Consider the following 25,580-nt stretch of genomic DNA (forward strand, 5'->3'; position numbering starts at 1 on the left):
GTGAGGGACTCTATGCTATAGCTGTAATATGAGACATGCTACACCTTTCCAATGGACTACTAGAGATGACCTATAAAATGCAAGCAGTTCTCTTGGAGTGCAAAATATGAGGTCTAAGTAACCACAAACAGGTGAAATTGAAGTGATTACAGCTGAATCTGTTACTACAAGAACTAATGCCTTTATGAGAACATGTCAGTTTGCGACAAGTTGAATAACTGCAATGAATAAACATGACACAGTCTTTGGTTCCGATACATTTGTCGAGATACCTAGAGGCTGATGAGGTGGAAAAGGCAATTAAGCAGAAAAGAGATATCTAACAGAGAATAGAAAAAAAAATAGTTTTAAGAGAAAAATGAATTCAGTTCATCTGTGCTAACAAATGGTGGAACCAGAGTGGTGCAAAAGATCCAAGAACTTGTCACTTAAGAACTCACCGCGATCATAACGAAACCATCTATGACACGACAGACAGCTTGCAGTATTGTCTGATGTTACATGGCAGCTATAACCGTGGAGGCTGCCTGAACTGGACTACCTACAGTAAGATACAAAGTGGATCTTTAAAGATCCTTGTGTCTTAGTGCCATGAATATATCGTGTGTAATTTCCAAAGGTTTTTCCGCTGACATATTTATTGATAGAGAACAGACACCACTGCAAGTGGGATATATCATTTATTTTACTGGCTGTCAGAGTAAACTCTTTACTACCTTAGAAATAGCAAGACCTCTGGTGGAAAGATCACTTAAACTCAAGGAGGATTTCTTTTTATTTTATCTATATCATGCGGTTACGAGAGTTGAAAAGTGGAAAGATAAGAACACAGAAGTTGTAAAAGTCGATGTAGCATTATTCGTTTGTTTTTCAGGATGAAATATAGATGGTAGAGATAGGGTTGGGTGTTCTTACCTAAGAAAGACAAACTGTTGTGACGAGGAGTGTAATGTCATACTCTCCCAATAACACACTACGAAGAAGAGAGTGATGCCATTCTGTTCCACCAACACACCAGCAGTGAGTGTGCTGTCATTCTGTTCCACTAACACACCAGCAGTAAGAGGGTGATGCCATTCTGTTCCACCAACACACCAGCAGGAAGAGTGTGGGGTCATTCTGTTCCACCAACACACCAGCCATTCTGTTCCACCAACACACCAGCAGGAAGAGTGTAATGTCATTCTGTTCCACCAACACACCAGCCATTCTGTTCCACCAACACGCCAGCACTAAGAGTGTGTTGTCATTCTGTTCCACCAACACACCAGTGAAGAAATTTTCCCAAAGTAGGTTAAGTTGGGCGAGATTGTATATCCCTGTGATCTGACACTGGTTATAAATTCTTTGAGAAAGATATGTCGCCCTCAAATAGCGAGCATCATAATAAACCCTTGGGAACTACTGTCTTGAAAACTTGAATGAAAAGACAAAGAGACATAACAAATTTTCTTCTATAACTAAACATGCATAACGTGTCAACTTGAGGAATGATTTACGTGTCCAACGTTCTAAGCTCTAGCTGCACAAGATTTGCTGGGAAACAGTATGATATATCAGAGGGGAAACTAATGTATAAAGCTCATCTTAAGTCAGACCATAACACTAAATGAGCGATCCAAGGTAATTACATTTCATTTCATTATCCTGAGTTGATAACTGCGTGATACCCGTGTGATAAACTTATAATAACATACACTCTAGGAAAACCATCTTAGTAAGACATATATATTAATAAGATTTTTGTGCATGACTACGTTTCTATATTGGATCCAGACTGATATTCATTTGGATACTTTTGTTTCATTAATGAATATCATCACACTTGGTGTGGCTCCCCTGAGATATATGACTGTTACATAGCTTACCAAAGAGCTGGTTAGTTCGTCATCTATCATTTCATCACGCAGGTCTAGTGATTATAGATCTCAAACAAGCTTATAATACTGACAACATGGAATATATGTATGTTTTGGGTAATAAAAAGGAAATTGGGTTTTTAATGTTGGATGAATAGGGTGCTTCATTCTTCCAGTGTAACTAGAGATATATGAGAAGGACTACTTGTCACACCAGACGACTTTACGGTTACTGGTCGGTAAAATTGTGAGTCCGCAACTTAGACTCAGTACTCTTGGCTGGATGTGCTCTCACTGTATCTGTACTTTCTACAAAGTACAGTTTCTCCAACTGGCCTGTTTTGTGTATCTGCTGTTTTTTTTTTCTATAGAAATATTTTACCAAATCTGTTTTAAGTTGGTTGTTAAGGTCCCCCACAGACTATCAAGTATGACTGACAGTCATTTTGATAACGCGATCATGGGTTATAGCCTCACACTTATAAGAAAATTGCGCAATCTTCAGTTAGTGTGCGTGGCGTGGCTGGGCAACATGAGTGCTGATGCTGACGAATGACAATAATCCTGGCTCTGGAAACAGACGAGTCAAAGAGGAAAGAAGGATATTGTGGATGAAAGCGTTGCATGAGACAAGACCCAAGTTTTCTCATGAGACCCTTCTACAAGAGCTATAGATATTGCCTGCAAACGATAAGAACTTCCTGCCCATGCACCATAAATATCGCTTTCTAAATATGCCTTTGGTATACAAGAAGGTCACACGGATGAGATGTACAATTCCAGCAAGTAAAAGACTTTCTAACACTTTACGGTTCCATGCAACATGACTGTCTTCTGAGGACTTGAAATTTATCACAAAAATCTCTAGACAGAGTCTTGTCTTGAGTATACAATTATGGAGATGTGCACCTCCATCACATATGTACTGAAAGATAGTATTTAGGTATGTGATCTACTAAATAACACAAAAAAACAATATGATATGGCTTGCAATCTGTATTCTCGTGAATTCTAAAAACAAAATAGAGCTCTTTCAACAATAATTAGTAAGATAAAGTTTTTGTACTTATAAGAAAGAGAAATAAAGCTAACCATAGTTTTAAAAGACAGTTTCCTTCACAGATAGATTTATTTAGATCGGTTTGCACACGGGTAATACACACTATACTGTGGATCAAGAAGATCGACTAGTGACCAAGTATATGCACTGGGTACACTGGTAGTGTGAAGATGAGCAGTCTTTGCCATCGATGAGTGTGGAGCTTTAGTTGCTGTCACCTCATATGATGGGAATGGGAGTCGAAAATCTACTGGAATGACCACTGATGGATTCAGTTATCTTCAGTGAGTGCTGCTGTAAGGTCTCCAAGCGACCATCAAAAAGGATGTCATTCATTGCCTTTCTCGCACACACTTGCTGATCCTCTTTCAAATTTCTGAATTCCTGAACCCAGCGTTGTCCTAACATCTCACTGACGTCATCGCTTCTACGGAGATGACTGCAAACAAATGCTTGAAGTTCATTTAGTTTATTTTGCTCATCCGTCTTCTGCCTCTTGTTGCATGATTGTGACAACACCTCTTGTGGCTGCTCACTGTTGTTACCCACATGAATACTTGGTTCCTGCAGATAGAAATATTAATATAATGATAATAATGTTTGAAGTTGGAAACGATATAATCTTATATCAAAAACATTTCAGGCAAATGCTTACTAGTTCCTATTCTCACTGTTAACAGATGCTGCAGAAGAATGGAGGGAAGTAGCGGAATCTTTGGAAAGAGCAAAAAACATGGAATCATCCACATTGTGTAGGGCCATTGACGGGAAGCAAATTAAGGTTAGGATGCCTCCTGGGTTGATACTACTACAACTATAAACACATATTCAATATCATGTTAATGGCAGTTGTGAACGCAAAGTATGAATTCATGGCGGTAGATGGTGGAGCAAATGGAAGGATATATCATAGGCGTGTGTTTTCAAAGATAAATTTCTGTAAAAGGCTAAAAGAAAAAACACTGCATCCCTAATCAAACACTCAGCTTGCAGGTAATATTATGCCATATGTGCTCGTACGCGATGACACATATCCTCTAATGGATAGTAATATATAGCCATATGCTCAAAAAACCTGGACCAACACCACGATACGTACAGTTACCTGGTATCACGAGCCCGTCCTGTTGTTGATAATGTGTTCAGCATATTGGCTGTTCGATTTTGGATTCTCATGAGTACTGTTAGTCTGTGTTCAACTAAAGCATTATCAATGGCGTTGGCATGTTGTTAATTGAATAATCATCTACATAAGAGAAACGTAAAGGTGTATTTACAAGATGAGTGAGGTTGAAGGTGAAGTAGTGGACAGATTAGGGACGGAAGCTGGAGATGCGAAAGTAGACAGCCTATTCCATTGGCACCTATAAAAGTACGCGATGCACTTGCGTCAGCAAAGGAAGTAAGGGATACATTTTGTGCTTATTTCAATAATGTTAGGTGAGCATCATGGCAAGATATTATGATTCAGGGACATGATCAAGTTACAATAGTAGGCTATGTATTGTAGTTATACATAGACGGAGGTAGAATATTATCAGTTATTATGATAAATGAAGGTATATTTAGAATACTGAGGTTAATTATATATGTGGCTTGGTTCACAATGGTATGTATTGTAATATGAAACATGCTTGCGGTACACTAATGAATTTATGTGTTGTAATAATTAATACGGAATGAGTAACGACATTATGTTCTGTAATTGATATGTGGATGGAGTGACATTAATCATTCATTCTAATCATAAAAGTCGAAGGAGCGACATTATATTGTCTAACTAATCAAATGGATTGAGTAACAATATAATGTTATGTATATGACACTGGACTGAGTAACTAAGTTATGTTATGTAGTAATAAAACTGATGTATCCACCCGCCGGATTGTCCAACGTTTTCCCTTACATCTGCGTCCATGCATGAAACAGCTGTTTGTTGTGTGTCTGGATCCCGTGTGATCATCGCATCTTTAGAATACCATAATGATGATCTGTAAGTATCGTCACTCCCACCTCCTGACTCCTCGCTGCTGATCACTTGATTCACATCTCTCAGTCAGTTGTAACAGAAAGAATTGTATCTTCTGTAATTATTTCTTATCCTTGGGGATAGGGGAGAAAGAATACTTCCCACATATTCCCTGCGTGTCGTAGAAGGCGACTAAAAGGGGAGGGAGCAGGTGGCTGGAAATCCTCCCATCTCGTTTTTTTTTTTAATTTTCCAAAAGAAGGAACAGAGAAGGGGGCCAGGTGAAGATATTTCCTCAAAGGCCCAGTTCTCTGTTCTTAACGCTACCTTGCTAACGCGGGAAATGGCAAATAGTATAAAAGAAAAGAAAAAAAATTAATCATTTCTCTGTTTGCATTTGGTTCAGTTTCTTTACTCTTTCCCACTAACTTGTTATAACATTCAGCTTTCACAACTCTTGATGTAAACAGCATTTTTAACTTGCCACAATGAGGGAGAGCCTCTATACACTTCAAGTAACTCGTCCCAAGATTCTTGTGACACAATCACTCACCAAGGCGGTCAGTAAAGAAAAAGATCAGACATGATTGCGTGATCGTCATGACTGGCGACAAAATATCAATGTGTCTGATACACTTCAGTTATTTGTGCAAACCATCAATCCTTGCCACACATGATGGAGGTGATGATTGTCAGTCATGCTTGACCGTGCATGGTGACCTTTAGTTTAATTTTCTATAACGTCCTTTCAGCAACCTGTCGCACAGATCTTAAAGAACTGCTTAATATCAGCTTCATCAGATCGACTCGGTGAATATGAATCGTTATTACGTCTCGCCTCCTCCTTCCTTCTTTCAACGTGAGTAATGACCTGGTTGATAGGTTAGTTTTTTCACTTCGTGTTTAGTCTTTGATGTCAGCTGCTGGACCAGCAGAACCAAGGGTCTCCCTTAGACAGGGTGTCCACAACTGTACTACAAACTCTAATCTTGGTCTTGTGTGAACTCTAAAGCCTTTGTTGAACAGGTATATGTATTTACTTGAAGGTAAGTCTAGCGATGATTAATAGATGATTCACATCTAAACATAAACATCTGTGATGTTCTGGGAATTGGATGGGCACAACATCAACCTCTCACTCCCTTACATATGTTGAGTCTTGTATTTTGTTTACTGTTAGATGGAGTAGTCATGATCAGGTCTCCCTTCTCTGTGCACCAGATTCATCACCTGACGGTTAGCTGGCCTGAGCTTCATCAGTATTATATGTAACCACAGATGGAGCCAGTTGAAGCATCGCCGTAGGATTTCTCAATCCTTGACTCGTTATCTACAAACACATCAAGTATAACTCCAGTCATTCTGGCAAGTCGTATACGTAAACCAAAACCTAGACGCCATTGAGCAGGAGCCTCTGACTTTGACATTTGTCCCATTTTCATTATATAATCTTCAATTTTCTGAAGTATCTTCCTTCTTATTCCTGCCTTTGGACCTAATACTTTTTATCAATCGCCTGTGAGACACGTACAAACTTATCGTGAGACGACGGTGTGTCTCCTGGAAGTCCCAATGTCTCCTAGACATCAGAAGACATCATCCAGGACTTTAGGAGGTGATGCATCTTATATCCTGTAGTGTCCCCATTTGCAGTTCTTCCTCGTATTCTCGCCTCCACAGAACTGTTACCTCTGTGGTCTTGGTGAAGTTATGGCTACTTGAAAAATTATTGCTAGAAATATAATCCTTCTGCTAATAACGTTCCCGGAAAGTTTTGAACTGAAAAAAAAGTTCCCAGCCAGAATCAATATAATCATCACTGTGTTCTTACGAGCTGACTACAGATGGTGCTGCCATCCACCACGTCCAGGGCTCTGCCCGGCGGTGTCAGATCACAACACAGTATCGTGAGTTTTCGTCAGCAACGTAAGGAATGATGTATAGCCCAAGTTCTTGCTATTTTAACAACATTGTTTACATCAGTGCTGGATTACTCAGCATAACGATAGTTGTTTCATGGTCTGGACGCGTGTTCTAGCTGTTGTTTTTGGTATGTATGACGTGAAAGGTAAAGTTGCCTAGGATGATAGAAAAACGATGACGTAGGTTCAGTACGTATTTTCATATGATATTTTTCTTCATATACATAATCTCTTCTCGAATCAGAGAACGTGTTTAGAAAGAATATGTGATAACAAAACGTTATCTCTCTATGGATGAGGTTACAGATAAAAGACTAGTTGGTCTATGAAGATCACACTAGGTTCCTGGTTCATTTAGTCAGTGTTGATATGACACTTTTGTTTCGATCGTGGAAGACATCACTACTACAGTTACATGTCTCGCTAATACAGATTCAAATCCTTTTTCTGTTTTATCCTGCTAATTCTGGTATCGTTTTTTTGTTCTTTTTCACTTTTCGTTTATTCACATTTTTGGGTTTTGTTCAATTCGTGTTCTGTTTTCACAACGCTGATTCCATACTTCATATCTATTCAACCTTGATGCAGGGTTTCCTTTTTACAAATAGCAGACCATGTCACACTTTTGTTTGATTCTCTATATTTCATTCTTTTTCAACAGTTTTAGTAAAACATCAAATGTCACCGTGGCTGAGGTAGTTACTGAGGCAACATGTCAAGCTCGAGACGTAGTTGTGTCATAGGTGAACGACAACAGTCAAGACCCAGAGAACTGTGGATGTGAGGAGAGGTGATGGAATACGTCTCTGTACATAATGAATAACCAGTTCTTCATGAAGAATCACGAGATGAATTTATTTATGTTATTACATAGGCAGCCATTGACCTGGGAGGCACTGCCACCTGGGTATCCAGATAATTAGTGACGACGGCTCAGTGAATCAGATCTTCAACGGCTGTCAAGTTCCATTATTTGGTCAACGTATTCTTTCTGCCTCCCTCCACATGCATGTTGCTTGCATTCAGTCCTCAGAGACGCATTCTTGCCATCTCGCTCATAACACCTGACAACATACAACTAACAGGACTCCTTTACTTGACTCTAGATTGTCCTCTGCCGACTCTACCTTCTGGCAAAATCTCTTCGTCAGTACTCGCATGCACGGAGGTACTACTCAGTCAACCATTCCCTGCCTGTACACATGCGTTTGCCCGTCTATTTATCTGTCCAGCTGCGTCTATCCCTCTACCTAGGAATCAGTTCATTATGTCTCTCTTCCTCTCACCCTTTATCTGTAGTTTCTCTCGTTCACAGAAGACTGTTATAACTGTATAAAACTTTACATTCTATCATACCTGCCTGCTTCCCTGCCTGCACGTCTGCCTGCCTGCCTGCCTGCCTCCCTCCCTGCCTGCACGTCTGCCTGCCTGTCTGTCTGTCTCCCTACCTGCCTGCCTCCCTGCTTGCCTGCCTACCTGCCTGCCTGCCTGTCTGCCTGCCTCCCTGCCTGCCTGTCTGCCTGCCTGCTTGCCTGCCTGCCTGTCTGTCGCCATACCTGCGTGCGTACGTGCCTGCCTGCCTGCCTGCCTGCCTACCTGCCTCCCTGCCTGCCTGCCTGCCTGCCTGCCTCCCTGCCTGCCTGCCTGCCTGCCTCCCTGCCTGCCTGCCTGCATGCCTGCCTCCCTGCCTGCCTGCCTGCCTCCATGCCTGCCTGCCTCCCTGCCTGCCTCACATGAGGAAGATGTACAAAGTGTAAGATAAAGTATTAACAACACAAAGATAACTTTGGAAAGAAAAAAAGATAGCTCAGGTAAGTAGGCAAATAAAAAGTGAATTTCATACCAGGAACTTTTCCAACCATGTTCTGGGTAATTAGTGCTGATAATCCACGTTCCTGAGGCACTTTGCCAACGCTCATAACACAGAATATCACTTACACCACGTTTCAGTTCAAATGTCTGCCTTTTACTACTAAACTTCTGAAATGAGAAATTGGTATAAATATTTCTCTTGCTTATTTTCGTCTGTGTCAGAAGATTCTTGTTTGCCAGCGGTGTGGGCGGGCGGGTGAGTCGTTGTAGTGGTCATGACAGGACAATTTAACAAGATAAGTGGAGGCCACTTATCACTGTCTTCCCCCGCGCCTGGTGCACTCGGGAAATATACAGCAACAGGCGAGGTTTAGCAGTTAACCTGTAGGGTCAACATTAACTATCATCCAGACACTAAGCTTGCTGTAGTCAGTTCAAGTATTCAAATTATGGCAGATCAGAAGGCCGTGTTCTCACTCAGGACTCCTTCCGGACTTCCTGAGGCATGCAACTCTACCCATCTTGGTCTTGCATGTTATCCTTATGTGTTAATATTGCGTTCAGTTTTGGCTTACTTACTTGAGCGAAGACGGAAATAAAACGAAGTACAACGTCGTGTTACCAAGATGGTCCCTCAGGTTGAGAAATAAACCCTGAAGGCTCGTCTAGATGACCTTAAATTTTTTAGCAGAGACGAGAGATCAAAAGATGATCAGATACAGTTATCTAGAATTATTAAAGGCTCTGACATTTCATATCTAAGGTGATGTTTAAGGCCAGATCAGGGTAATCCCATTGGTGGTAATGGATATAAATTCAAGGTAAACCATTTACCTTCAGTATGAAGATCTGAAGTGACATCATAGTTACGTTTGAAGATAAACTTGATAAACACACAGCTTCAAGCCCATGACTGACTTTATTTGCGCCCCCGTAGCTATAAACACGCTTTTCTCCTTAAGTATTTGTCTGTTTTTGAATTACTTACCAACTTAATTCCATGCTCCTGATACCCTTCACTATCACAAAAACCTAAAAAAGGCCCATCGTTCTGTTGGTCTCTGTATTTCTCATACATCTCTTCTGTTGCTCCTTTCCCTCAACTTGTCTCCTCATTATTGCCTTCTTGGAAGTTCATTCAGTCACAACGCTGTTCTGCACTCATGTCCTCACTCTATTACATAGTAATGCATTGCGTTGTTTCTTCTTCTATAAGTCAGTGTTACATAAGCCAGTCCAATACTCAAGGGTTGTGTGTGCTGCCCATGTCCTCTCCCTGTGGCACGTGTATCAGTCCTCCGTCGTCATAGACTTGCTCGTTATATTTCTATACCGATAGACGGGAGTGTCTTGTACCATCTATTACATTTCCTATGTACTGTGAAGTCCATGACCAAAACATATAGCAACTCCCACTCCGGCACATGTGTTTGTTTTGCACAATCATTTGTTCTATTATCAGTTTTAGATAAGATCTGAATCTCCAGAGAATGTTTATACGAACCTGTTGTGAAAGGGACTATAGCAATTCATGAAGATAATGCTAAGGAATTAGGAAAAAATGTCATCAAACCTGGATTTAGAGGGAAGATGCCTAGAAGATCAGTGTGAGGTCTCAGTGGCTTACCGAATACGAAGAAACTTTGATGAAAATACGACAACGATGCGAGATGTGACCACATGAATGGATCAAAGTGAGATATGTATTCTCATACAAGTTAAGTCCAGAATGAGGATGATGTATCCAACAACTGAAAGGCTGGAGTGTTCATACTTGTAAGCAAAGACAAAGGCGCTAACAAGAAGTGTAATATTGAGACATTAGTACATAAAGAAAGAGATGTTCATCTTTTGAAGTAAGCTAAACCTGAAAATGTGACTAAAAGACATCAAAAATTACACAGAACTTGGACATGCATACGTAAAGCGGCTGCTACGAAGATCAGAAATTTTCCATATCAAAGTTCAAAGAAATTTGGAATCAAAAGAACTTACATATATATACGGCATATCTGGAACAAGGCATGTGACAGGTATCAGCAGATGTATGTGTCTGTTTTATGTGGTGTAATGTGGTTGAAGCAGCTTAAGACTTTTCCATTGGAAGTGAATGCGATTGGCTCGGAATTGATATTCTGAGGAGGAGTGGAGTTGTATAAACTATAGTCTCTTTGATACCTTTATACACAATGCTATAAGGCGAAAGAATGTTGTAAGGTGTTGAAACGTAACAGAACAAGAAGATTAGGACTGGAAGAGGAGATTGTGAGATTTACTTGCACGGTTAGGTTTTGGACCGTTGCAAAATACAAAAATGAGTACATGTAGAATGTTTTTGATTGATGAATACGGAGTAGTAGATGGAGAAGCAGAGAATGATAGACTGAAGACTGGTCGTACACCAATAAAGAGGGTTTATGATGTTTAGTAAAAGCTGTGAGTGTGTTGGTAAGGCAGATTCTCATGGGAAACAAGGTAAGGCAGAGTCTCATAGGAAACAAGGTAAAGCAGAGTCTCATGGTAAACAAGGTAAGGCAGAGTCTCATGGTAAACAAGGTAAAGCAGAGTCTCATGGGAAACAAGGTAAGGAAGAGTCTCATGGGAAACAAGGTAGGGCAGAGTCTCATGGGAAACAAGGTAAAGCAGAGTCTCATGGGAAACAAGGTAAAGCAGAGTCTCATGGGAAACAAGGTAAAGCAGAGTCTCATGGGAAACAAGGTAAGGCAGAGTCTCATGGGAAACAAGGTAAGGCAGAGTCTCATGGTAAACAAGGTGAGGCAAAGTCTCATGGGAAACAAGGTAAGGCAAAGTCTCATGGGAAACAAGGTAAGGCAAAGTCTCATGGGAAACAAGGTAAAGCAAAGTCTCATGGGAAACAAGGTAAAGCAGAGTCTCATGGAAAACAAGGCTCAAGGTAAAGCAGAGTCTCATGGAAAACAAGGCTCAAGGCAAAGCAGAGTCTCATGGAAAACAAGGCTCAAGGCAAAGCAGAGTCTCATGGAAAACAAGGCTCAAGGTAAAGCAGAGTCTCATGGAAAACAAGGCTCAAGGTAAAGCAGAGTCTCATGGAAAACAAAGCTCTTGTTACACTTACGTTTGACAGTGAACCTTTAAATATTATGCTGGGAGAGATGAGGGTGATTCTGTCAAGTGAAGCTTTGGAATAAGAAAAGTTTATATATAATACGGAATGAAGTAACTACAGTAAGGAATAAAGGAGAACAAGAGGAAGTGGAACCTATGGAGGTTGAAGTTATGAGACGGTCAGGACACAGGGAAGGCATGACAACAGATAGGATGACTGCCAGGGGGAATCAACGTGATGGTAGGGTAAGAACAGGAGTACAAGGCCAAGAGTGAGGTGAAGGAGTGGCAGAATACTAGAGAGAGGGGCGCCATCATGAAGGACTGGAGAGATTCAAGGGCTGATGTGGGTGGCAAAGGGTCTGCTAGGTAGAAGAAAACACCATATCAAGTTTCGACAGGTCAACAACAAATGTCTTATAAGAGAGGAATTTCTAAATATCGTAGGTGATGGCCACCTCAATTTTGACGGATACTAAATTTCTAAAACGAAACATGATTTCAATGCGTGTGTCCACTTCATTCATTGGAATCCAGTTTTGTGAAAATTGTCAACATCCGAAATGCAAATAAGATTCCTTTTAAGTATTTACAAAAATATATCTGTTACCAGGTAACAAGAGACTGGTGAGATGGTGTTGACAATAACGCGATCGACCTGTTGGGGTTACTTGGCTGTAAAGAAGCCATGATCGTGGTTATGACTCTACGTTTATTCCTTCTTTATAAAAGAAACACTTTCATCCTTTGGGAAAAGTATCGTGTTTAGATGAGATCAAGAGAGACATTCCAGGACGCGAGGGTCACTCACACAACCCAGGACAGTGAATCCTCGTCTTCCACTGTTGTTAGTGACGTGGGCTGACGCCTGCCTCTCGTGATGAAGGAGCAACATCCACTCTACAGTGGACACTGAACCTCAGGCAGGAGTCAAGGGAAGCTTTTCATAGACTAGATTGTTGGGTCAGCTGACGGGGGAGTCGACGGACGTGTTTGCTTGGTTTGTAAATGTCATGTATGAGAGTCACCATGATGCTTATTGGTTCCCATGCATGACCTGCCCTACATATACGGTCCCATCTGGTCTGTAACTTTGGCCCACAAGTAACTACTCAGTATGCTGGAAATCATGAAAAACGCACTTAGAATATTGACTAGAATGAATGAGTGAAAAGACATGTATTCTTTATATGTATATTTCTAATGACGACGTCACGAGTTAATGATATGTGCGGCTTTCTAATGTTGCATTTTTCACTATAACCATCGCGAAGCACTGTAGGTAAAGTTATACACAAAATCTATTGCTTTAACTTGTTAAGCGCCTTGCTTTTATACTACCCATTCTCTGATATAACTGGAAAAAAAATTTCCTGAAAGTCCTGAGAGTTGAAGTAAACTCTCCAGTTCTACGTCGTCAGTTTAAAGGATTGATATGATAGTCTTCTGCCGTCGCTGCTGTAGAGCAATAAAAAAAAAAAATATTTTTGTCGAGTGACGACGGTCATCTGCTAGCTGGTCGTTCAGCTAGATATAGTAACATAGGGAAAATGATTGATAAAAAGTGAATGGATAGTGTCCTAATGCAATGTTTAGGGATATCTATTCCTCTTGTCCATGACTGGTTCCCATGGCTAACTTGTCGGTTGGCTAAGAATCAGAATACATAGAAAATAGATGTGAAAACATGACAGTATAAAGCCATGTGAAGTGTATAGCTAAGCTTCTATTGATAGCCTAACGAGGTCGTTAAACACGTGGATAAGCAATTCCCAAACTTGAAATAGTATTTGGTTAACGTGTATGTTGAGGGTTCTGAGTTAATGGCCATCTTGCAGTCAATAGAGAGTAAATCCTTCAGTGCAGATACTTAACATACAACAGCACTTAACTTTCCTCCTGTGGGTAATTAAAACTCCATCACACTGAGCTGAGTTGTGCTTCATTACCTCCAGCTGGAACTCCTCTTCACGTCACATTCTTTCGATGCATTTTTTTTTTCACTTTTCGTTCCTGCAAAAAGTTCTCTGATTATAAGACCCTGTCTAATTATCCAGCGCATGGTCTTCATAACGTAACATAACTTTTTATAATCCTACGCGCTAAACTCATATTTCAAATATTACCTTCAATTTCTGATTTATTAAACAGAGTCTACACAGACTTTAACTACGTTGGAAAGCCTTTCCAAATAGAAGATTAACTCTTTGGCAAAGTATTCATGAAAGTGACTGGAAACCTCATCTCTATGATTCATTGACGTTTCAAGCTGAGTATTGTGTAATAATTTCTAAAGGTTTGTTATGATACATAGCATAGCAAGAGTCTGTTCAAACAAACTAAAGATAAGAATGGAATATTTGAACGAGAACTGACATATGATCTAGAGTCATGTTTCTATTGAAGGTTGAGACTGATTCATTTTTCAACAACAGCAACATATTTTTCTCCTTAATTTGATAGCTTCTGATTTGAATTCATTTTGACACGATCCGTAATTAGTATTCCCAGTAACTTATACAAGGAGTCAAGATACTAAATGAATAAATATATCATCCAGTGAAAGAGATAATTGTATCAAAAAGTACAGAACAAAAAAGCATAATACAGATAAAGTATTTGTATACAAGCAAGAGAGTCAGTCATCACCCAGTACAACGGGCCATTTCAAACGACAATCTCATATCATTTGTATATACAGCTGAAATACCTTACTCGTATCCCAAATCCAGTTCCATTGCTAGAAAACATTCTACAACATAGTAACATAAAAGTTGAAGGTATGCTATCAAAACTAAGTGAAAAAAAGAAGAAAAAACAGTTGACAATATAAACTTAATGTACAATGAAAAAAGCAAGTAATGAGATTTTTATACACTTGGCTGCTCTTTTCAGCAAGACTCTTGCCACAAGGAGCAAACTTCCACTCGAAAGAATAAAAGTTTGTCAGTGTAACACTGAATATTAGATAAATATAACACGTCACTGCCGACAAATGATCGTCAGTTGGTTAACGTCCGTATCTGGTAAACTTATGGAAACCGTAAACCAGGACAACACTGTTTTCAACTTGAGGATCTCCACTTAATAAACGATTACCAAGAATGGATGTTGTAGAAATCCTTCATATCTGACGAATCTGCTTCATAATTCTGATGATATGGTTAACATGTCTGATGAAATTATAGGAATTGATGTTCCCTATTCATACTCAAAAAAGCACTCGATAAGGCTCCACATCAACGGTTAATAAAAGTCAATTGACAAATGATATGAATGTGGCTGTACTTCCATGGTTAGGAAATTGGTTGATTGGCCGTAGAACAAAGACTAGTGATCAATGATCTGGCCTCAAAATGGTTCTCCTCGTTGCACTTGGTGCACTACATGGATAATAAGCTGTGTTTTAAGACATTAAGATTCGAAAACAAAACTAGTTTGAGAGTTAGACTCACAACAGCTGCAACCTGATATAGACAAACTAATGTACTGGGTTCACTGGTGGCAATTGAATTTTGATACCGATACGTGCAAAGCTTTACATATTGGTAGAAAATGAGGAAAAAGAGTTGGAATCAGTAATCCATTGACCTAAAGCCAAGTCAGCAGTCCACAGAAACAGTTAAAAGGGCGCACATAATGCTTCGATTCATAGATACAGCTGTTAACTTTAAATCTTTTGAAATCATCCTCATTCCTTACAGTTCATCTGTGCGTCCCTACCTCCAACGCTGTCTTCAGTTTGGGTCACTTCACAATGACGAGCTACAAAGATGATTTCCGGACTGAGAATCAAATTACATGAAAGCGACTAAAACGACTTAAATTTGTTTCGCTTAGAAAACGGAATATTCAGAGGCGATCTATTGCGGTACTGAAATTATGAAAGCTATCGATAATTTTAATCTAAGCAGCTGTTTAAGATATAATTCTCCTGATTTTATTCCTATTGATAGATACAGACCAGTATGCAAGCATTTTACTCTGAATGAGGCAAAGACTTTCTTCAGCAGGATCGTTAACGTACTGAATGATTATCAAAATTGTGAAAAGCAGTAACATAGTTCACTCTAAGTCCACAATTGACATTATCTATGCCTCCTTAGTTGCATGAAATGTTTGAAAGTTCCTCCTTCTCTGAAAGATCTGTACGTCTCCCTGCTCTTACCACACAAATCTCTAGAGTCTTTAATAGGTTCCACTACCTCAAAGATCCTCGGAGGGACCCAGTTTCTAATTTCAAACCCTTACTACACTACGGCTGAGTATATAGTTTCTGATTGTTTAATTCTTAGGATTGTGATCATGGAGATGAAGTTAAACGGTAGCTCTATCTTTCAACCTCTTAAAAAGACTTAAGATTTCAGAACCTCAGGCCAGGGAGATCCCAACTCAAAATAGGATAAGCGTACTACAACATGAAGTGCTGGATGATCTCATTATCATTCGGTCTGGGGACTCCCTCGGTAGGCATCAGGACCAGGTGGGAACTAACATTATAGCTTGTGGCAAGTCGGAAGAAAATTTAGCAAAATACAGAGATCTCATATCTAAGTTTACAGAGAGCCGTAGAAAATATGATGTACAGAGATTGCTCCCTAGGTTTGAGGTCAACTCCTGAATCCTCATATCAATACAGAGGATTAACATCAGACTTGAAGCTTTCTGTAGAGGGAGGAGGATAGAGTCTTGTACATAGGTTCATGGGACTATCTTATTCACGATAGAAACTTGGCAGACTGTTAAACATTGATATTAGATCCTTTTTTCTATAAACATAGAATAGGTAATTAGAAGACGGGAAAACGAAGACTCGGATTCAGGTTAAGGAACATGGCTGTCATGTAGAGACGGGGAGTAGGTGGAATTAGAGTGTTAGGAACGTGTTTGTCAGGTTCTAAAAGAGGAGAACACAACTGGGCAGGTAGTGGAACTTTCCCAAGTAGAGACTATATCTCAGGTAGTTTGGGGTAAGGAGAAAGTAGGGGGGAATGGTGGGATTGTCAGTTGTCGCTTGTTGCAATCGAGCGAGGTAGGAGTAAAGACAGGGGCAGATATATCCCAAGTGGGGGACAGGAAAGCTGCAAGTAGAAACCGGGGAGGGAGAGGTCAGTTTGGGCTCACTTTCGGGTTTTCCTTTCCCAGAGATGCACACACACACAGACACAGACACACACACACACACACACACACACACACACACACACACACACACACGCACACACACACACACACACACACACTAACCGAGTTTTAAAGTCACATACTAACAACCAGACCCGAGAATCTGATTTCAAAGGTGCTCAAAAACCGCATCTTTGAATCATTTGGTTGAAGACAGATGGTCAGAGGAGGATTCGTACTGTTGTATACACATGTGACACGGCCAATGATGAAAAGCCTCAGGTACACATCACAATACATTATGCTAATGTACGGAAATTTTGTACAAAAAAAATAAAAGAAGATTACATAGTAGAGCTAATTGCTTTGAAAGAAAATTACTATATGATCAGCGTTTCAGAATCTTGGTTAGATATGAAAATATAGATTTCGTCACCGATAATGTGATTCTTCAGTACATTGTTTGACTGAGAGTGAAGATAAAGGTGGAGGAAGTATCTTGCTCTTTGTTAAATGTAATCTTAATCCCGTAATGTGTTGTGGGTGTTGATAAGATCACCTCTATTTTCGTAGATATTAAATACATAATACGAAAGAAAATAAAAGTAATAATAGTTTATAAACTCTCTGCATAGACGATATAGATGGACGAAAGGCATCATGATTCATTGCCAGAAATCTGTAATGAACAAGATTTGATCCTAATGGGAGATATTAACATAGTGGTATCTGAAGTTAGGATAATCCCATAGCAATAGCACAGGGCGTGGACTCTACCTAATTATGTTTGATGGTGACCTAACACAATTAGTTGAGAAAATCACTTGCTATGAGAACATTTTAGATTTAGTTCTAGTTGCAAATGAAGATTTCGTTCATAATGTTGAAGTGGGAGTAAATTTTGCTACAAGTGATCATCGGTAAATCACTTTTGAGGTGTATTTCATCCTGGCTTATAATGCTGGGAAGCACGAAAGTCGCGAGCATATACCAAATTTTGGACGTGCAAATTTCACTGGTTTTCGCACTACTTTTCAATGGGGAAAATATGTCTTCATTACCTTGATTCAGGACGACGGAGCCATGATAAAAGTCCTGAACGATTTTTCTACAACTGTATATACAATTGAGAGTAAAACTCATGTTCCAAATACAGTTCCATTGTTAAGAAAGGAAAACGTTTTGCAACATACTGGAATAAAAGATGGAGCTATGCTAACAGCGCTGAATGTATGAGAGTAAATAAAACAGCTGGTCGAGATAAGTTTTATCTGAGGCCACTGAAAGAGGCGAACACTGAGATAGTAAAGCCTTAGGCGACTCTTTTCAGTGAGTTGTTCGCTACGGGAAAAGTTCCAGAGGAATGGAAATTTGCCAGCGTAACACCGATATCCAAGAAGGTAATAGATCACTACCCTGTCTGTAGTTGGTAAACTAATGAAAACCATCATTCGTGATGAGACTGTGAAAACCATTTAGAAGACCACCACTTAATAAAAGATTCCCAGTGTGGTTTTTCAGCGAAATCATTCATATCTGACAACTTTGCTGACTTCTCTTTGGAATAATCAACAAGTGTGATGAAAGCGCCTTAAAGTGCCTTATGTCCTCTTCTTAGATTTTCAAAAAAATACTCTATAAATTCCACATCAAAAGGTAACTAAAAAGGTTAAGTCTCATGGTATGTATGAGGTTGTACTTCGATGGTTAAGAAATTGGCTCACTGGTTGTATACAAAAGACTGTAATCAATGGTATGCCACAGGGATCAGTCTTAGGACCAGTTCTCCTTCTCATTTCTATCAATGATGTTGACAATAAGCTGCATTGTAAGATATTTTCATTCAGGTAATTAAATCTACAACAGAAACTAAACGTTGACAGCTAATGGACCGGACTAATAGGTGGCGAATGGATTTTGACAACCAAAGGTTTGTACATTGTTAGTGAAAATGAAAAGGTAAGTTGCAGTATGAATTCTGTTGAGCTGTAAAAGATGAATGAGGAGGAGGACTTGAGTGTGATAATCTCTAGTGTTTTAAAGCCGATTAAACAGTGCACGGAAGCAGTGAAAAAACGAACAAAATTCTCGGATTAATTAGTAGGGTTTTTTAATCTAAGTCTCAGGATATTTTTTCTCAGTTTCAGCAACTCACTACTTGAAGAAAGACATAGATAGAATGGGGAGAGTACAGATGTGAGCTGCCAAGATGATTCCCGACCTGAGAAACAAATCCTAAGAGAACGGATCAAAAGAATCAAATTTATTTAGCCCAGATGAAATAAAGTCAAGAGGTGATCTAATACAAATATTCAAGATCACTAAAGGTTTCGATAATTTCAATCTCAATAGCTATTCAAAGATTAATTTGCTTGATATTACTCGTAGCAATGTATATAAACTCGTTGGCAAACGTTTTATCTCGAATGAGGAAAAGTGAACCAGTATGGCGGCTCAGGCCAAGTGGGTCAAGTTTTGAAGTTAGCTCTGGAGAGTTTATAAGTTGGACCGCTTTCGATTCAACTCTGTCCAGTAACAATGCAGAGCTGGAACCACTCCAGTGTTAAAGCAGTGCTCCATACAAGGACGGCTCAATCCTTAGTATAAATAAAGCAGCTTTTTGGAAGAAAATCAAAATTCGATATCTAAACAGGACTCTCAGTTTCTCAGAGGTAGACTTAGCCATTTCGGATATGTAGGCTTTCCCAAGAAAGTGTAGATGTATCAGTCGGCTGTTCTCTGAGTCAAAGGGTGGAATTACAGGACCGTCAAAGAAAAGAAGAGAGTGGTGTGGAATTATGGAAAGTGAGATGGGTAGGAATGGGTCTTGGAGGCATCAAACTTACCAGATTTCGTCTACTCCACTGAGATATCCTGTCCAAGTCTAAGTTTACTGAGGAAGTTGTGTCGAGACGAAATGCAGATTGGATGAGAGAAAAAGGAGCAGAACTGAAAGATTTTGAGGAATGCTGTGTTAAGTTGTCAGCATATGAGTGTATTTAGTTATTTGTGAAAGCAAGGACATCGATGAAAAAAAGGAGGAAAAGTGTGGGTGGCAGAACAGATCCGTGAGAGATACCGCTGTTGATGGAGAGATATGGAGGGGGGGGTTATCCATCAACAACCAGGCAGAAGGATCAGCTAGAGAGGATGTAAGATATGAGGGACCAAAGTGAAGGAGAGAAGCGAAAAGGAAAAAACTTAGAAGTGAAACACCTTTGCCACACACCTGTCAAAATCTTTGGACATGTCAAGGGCTTTCCCAAAATAAAAGCAATACCATGAATACGTTTAAGCATAAAATTGATAGATATTTTGCTTCATAACCACAACTTACATCATTTGCGCTTCTATAATCATAAGATAAGTTTACATGTCTTCCTTTTTGAAAAATCTTTTAGCCTTTTTACTCTTATCACATTAATCAGAGACTTTCTGTATTCCAATACCACAAACAACCCAGTTAGAACCTAGTGGTGTGTAGATGGATGCTTTAATCCAGTTGTGTCTAAAATACGGAAAAACGGTCTGAAGATCGGCATGAAAGTGTGGGAAGAGTGTGTCTGTACACAAGTTCATAGATACAATGAACTTGTCCCCCATCGACATATCTCTGCTCTGTAACTGGTAAACAATGTCCTCATGTTAGGTTCTTGTGCCAGAAACTGGCGGCTTCGCCCATAAAATCCTTTATGAATCATATGTTCAAAATGTACACCAACTCGAGCTCTCGAATCGCAGAACACTCTCGCAGCTCGACCTGAACATGTGTTCCTGTATCATATTGTTGTCCTTACGTGTACCCAGAAACAGAGAGTGCATAAAATGAGACAATATTTTGAAAGTACCACGAAAGGATATTTAACTCTCAGGTTACAGGAACTTCATTACGAGCCATTCGTTAAAGATTGATCGTCTTGTCTCAGAATCAATGTTCTTAGCTGAGAGTCGGATCTGGGGTGATGGTGGTGTCCTGCAGTTCATTAAGAGCAAGTTCAGTTATGATTCCCAGCTGTATGTGCTGATGCATTAATGTTATTAAAGAGATACGTTATATGAGATGGCAAATTCTACCATTTCCTTTGAAATAAACCAGTTAGAGTAACGCATTTATTTAGAAATCTTTTTGACATTTTTCCTTGTTGAGAGGGAAAAAAGAGCAGTTAGTATATTAGGCTTATTTTCACGCTGAGATGCATGTATCAATATCTAACTGAAAAATGGGAATGTGTTGTGAATTACATCATATTTTTGTTCAATTTTTTTTTCCAAAGGGTAATTACCAGTTTTTACTCCGCATGATTTTTCTGAAATATTTCCCGTCCAATCATCACCATTTTTTTTTTTAATGAATTTATTAATTCCTGTAATTTGTATTTTCATAATGAAATATATTGCTTTCAAATATCATTTGATAAATAAGATGCTTTTTTATTCATGTTAGCTGAGACTGCATGTGGAACTACATACCTTAATCTTCCTCATCACCAAACTTACCCAAGGTAACTTCCAAATTCTTAACTTCTATCACCTCTTCCAGTCTTTCTTCCCCCATAACTATAACACACTTTAGTACAGTTTCCTATCTCAGTCTCTGGGGTTTTGCAAAATTCATACTCTTACTCTGTTTACTTTCAAACTCCATTACTTTACTTTTATTCACGTTTATCTTTAATTGCCTAAGTTTACACATTTCATAAAGCACACTTACAACCTTCTGCAACTCCTCTTCACTCTCAACAAACAACACAGTATCATCCGCTAACTGGTTTGTCACTAGCCACCATACCTTACCACCACACGCCATCTCTGCACCCAACTTACCTAGTTTTGCTTTCATATCTGTTATCACGCAATCCATACATAAGTTAAAAATCCACGGTGGCGTCACAAAGCCCTGCCTCACACCCACATGTATACATGAAACTTTCGCTCATAAGCATTTGCTTCTCCGAATAAGACTTTCACACCATTTAACAGTTGTTCCCCTACCCCTAATATATTGAAAACATCTCATAATGCATTCCACTCGACCATGTCATGCGCTTTCTCTAGATCGAAAAAGAACTTGTACAAAGATTCTTATCCTTCGCTAGATACTTTTCAACAGTCACCACCTTCGCAAAAACCTGATATACAAGTCCCCCAAGTTTCCTGAAACTCCCTTGTCTTCTAATTCACTTTGCATTCAGTCACTTTCATCAATCTATCAATCAACATTCTTGCACAAATTTTTCCAGAATTATTTGCCTATAATTGCTACATATATCCTTAGCATATTTTCCTTTGAATAATGGACAATAATAGCTTTCACTCAGTCCTCCAGCACAACCACTTCCATGCTAAATTACATATCAGATGCATCCACTCTATCACTCTATCTCCTCCATACCTTAACATTTCAGCCATAATCCCATCCACTCCAGGTGTCTTTCCAACCTTTAACCTCATTATCGCCCTCTTTACGTCCCTTCTTGATGTAGCTTCCTGCACTTGTATCCTTTTCCTTTTATCTTCCTCACACACGTGTATGTAAAACTGTTGTTTTACCTTCCGCATTCATCACTTCTTCAAATTGCTCATTGCATCTTCCTCTTACTTTTTTTCCTCCTATTGATTCAGCAGTTTCCCCTGCCTTATTTCTTTCATGAACATTTCCAATCTTACTTCCACCTTCAACCTTTTTCACCTCCTTCCAGTATAATTTCTTATTTCTCCTAAACTTTTCACTCAGCTCGCTTCAAAGATTTTCATCTACTCTACTTTCGTTTATCAGCTTCTTAACATTCAGCTTACACATCTTACGTTCTTCCCTCCTTTGCTGAACTTCCACTGGTGCCTTCGTTTCGAACGATCTACCATATGTCTTTTTCTAATCCACAGATTCTTATCAATCTACCATTCATTTCCTCTAACAATCTTTTATCCCACCAGTAATTCTACACTATGTGACAATCTTTCTCTAGACATTTCCAAACCTCATTCGCACTTGACTGCGTTCCCACATTTACTGCACTTTCATTTCAACTTTCGGTCACCACTCTTTCCTCCTCCTCGTCGCATTCTTTCTGATTCATCTTCTGGTATGCCAACACTTAGATCCCTCTATTCTTCCTTGCGTCATACCTCCACTTCTCCATGATCCTCATCTCAACAAGAACTGCAATATGGCCAGAATCTCCTGAGAATCTTCTCACAACTCTAGCATCCACCACAACTTTGATCAACCTTTCATCTACTGTAACATAGTCTGTCAAACCTTCTTGTGGGGATCTCCTTGTGCTGAAAAGCTGTTTGCAAGGAATGACTCCCTTCCAACATAGACTTCCACAACTACCTCACCAATCATTACATCTCACCTTCGCGTTCATGTCACCCGTTTATTGTGTTCTTCAAATTTCTCCAGAAACGCTTCATTGCATCCTTACCTCGCGATCTTCTTATTCTCAGGCGTATATACACATACTCATGCTTACCTCAGAATTCCAGTCTTTCTTTTCGCTCACATAATTTGTGATCCATTTCACCCACGCTTTGTAACTCCCATAGTCTCTATAGCGCAATTACACATCCTATTTCTCTGTTCTCTGATAATTTTTATTTATTTGCGTCTATGCTACTCCTTCCACCCCCCCCCCCTCCAAACACACACACACACACACACACACACACACCTTGCATTCACCATTTCCATTTTCACTCGGTGCACCCAGCCCCAGGATATAGGTTTCCCCAAATCCCAGCACATCCAAACTATAACTTTTATATTTCTCCGGCAACTCCCTCCTCTTACTCTCACCAGTCCCATCAACAGTCAGCACCATCACCCTCCATTACTCGTCCCTTTCCTCCCCGGCATAACTGGTGGACTCCAGTGCTAATTCTTAGCCTTTGTTGCCTCACCCTCGACATGCCACCGGCAGAAGCCAACTCCAGCGCTGTGTTTCCCACGCACAGCAAGGCCCGAACATTGTCTAGTGAAATAATAATTTCAGTAACCTTAAGTGTCCGTCTGTTTTATAAACTATTGCCCTGATAGAGTTGGGCAACGCCTTTTCCTTCATTTCCAGGCCGAAGTGTGTACTAACGAGGACACCAAGGAAAGGCGGGGTGAAACTTGGGTGCTCGAGAAAACGAGAGTATTTCCTCGAGACACTAAATTCTAACTTTACCGATCGTCGAGCTGTCTGCTGCAGTAGCAGCACCTCCTAGCCTCACTGGTTACGACAATGCCAGTGCGCAAAAAAGATAGATTTTTCAGGAAAGTGAAAACAGTCAGGAAGTAACTTGCTGTTTGCTGCAGCGAGCTTCGAACACTGGTGGAGTACTGGCTGGCCGCCTTCATGAAAGACAGTTTGTACATCTCGGGTCTGGAGGTGTACTGAAACATGCAAATATTTCTACATACAGCCCACGCTGCACAAGGAGGTAATTGCTAGCTTTCTCATTATTACATAAGATGCGGAAGTGTAATCTTGGCGGTTCCACAAATGCAAGGTCTGGATGTACTATGGCTACCATTTGCTGTTGGAAGAATTACAGCTACATTCATGGTCATCCTACTGCCTCCGTCACAGGGTTAAAGTTCCATTCGTTAAGAGGATGTTACACTTCATCAGTAAGCACTGGCCAGCAGAGGCAAGAGAGAGAGAGAGAGAGAGAGAGAGAGAGAGAGAGAGAGAGAGAGAGAGAGAGAGAGAGAGAGAGAGAGAGAGAGAGAGAGAGAGAGAGAGAGAGGAGGGTGGAGGGATTGGACATTAATCATGGGAATCTGAGATGTGTTCATTGAGCGTTCAAAAGTGAGTGCCTGGGTTGTAATGGATGGTGTTCTGGGTGTGGTAGTTTTCCTGAATCCTTCTCTAGCATGATGAACCAGACACACTGTACCCATGATGATATTCTCAAGCTCCGGCTACAATATGAGCTGAGGTCACACCAAGCTGTCTCGTAGTTAATGATGTAGTGGAGAACCTTATATTTTGAAGAACAATAACATCTGACGGTACAGCAGAGAATCCTGTATCTTGAGCAATACCAGTTGACGACAAGGCATTTTTTCTCTTCTACTCAAGCACGAGGGAGGATGAAACATATTCACTATTCATATCACAAAACTAAGATCTAAGGAAGCCAAACCAATCGACCTCAGAGCAGTCACTTACGTTGAGAACGAACTACATGGGTTAACGTGGAGCCACAGGAGGGCGGGAGACAGGCTAGTGTACAGGAGTGACTGTGTGTGACGACAGTCTCTACAGGGGAATAGATCATGGCCGGAGCGGAGGTGATTTGACCGAAGCGATGACCTGATTAGAATAAAAAAGAAATTAATTTCTTGGTTAATGAATACATTTATAACATTCATGATAGTTATGATAACGACAACCGTATGACACATACTCCAAAAATATGGCTGCCTTTATGAACCCCTGACAGTAGGGAGGCAGACGGTGGCTGGCTTCCCACCAGGCCCAGGTGTTAGGGACGGTAGTGCTCCTCCCACCTCAGGGGTTGGAGGACACTGACACATTACATTAAGAACACCAGGGAGGATCATCCTCTTACCAACGCGTATCCCTGACTTACAACTGTATCAAGATCTTCTGGGATTATAACATGTGGCAAGGTTGTTCTCCCGGCGTTCTTGTGGACATGGATTGTTTATCCAAGGTTGCTCGACTCCATACCTCCACTCTACCTCATAGTACACTTAATGCCTGACCAAGCCTGCATGTTGCACTCTGTATAAC

Source organism: Panulirus ornatus, chromosome 63, assembly GCF_036320965.1.
Source record: "Panulirus ornatus isolate Po-2019 chromosome 63, ASM3632096v1, whole genome shotgun sequence".
In the NCBI taxonomy this organism is placed as follows: Eukaryota; Metazoa; Arthropoda; class Malacostraca; order Decapoda; family Palinuridae; genus Panulirus; species Panulirus ornatus.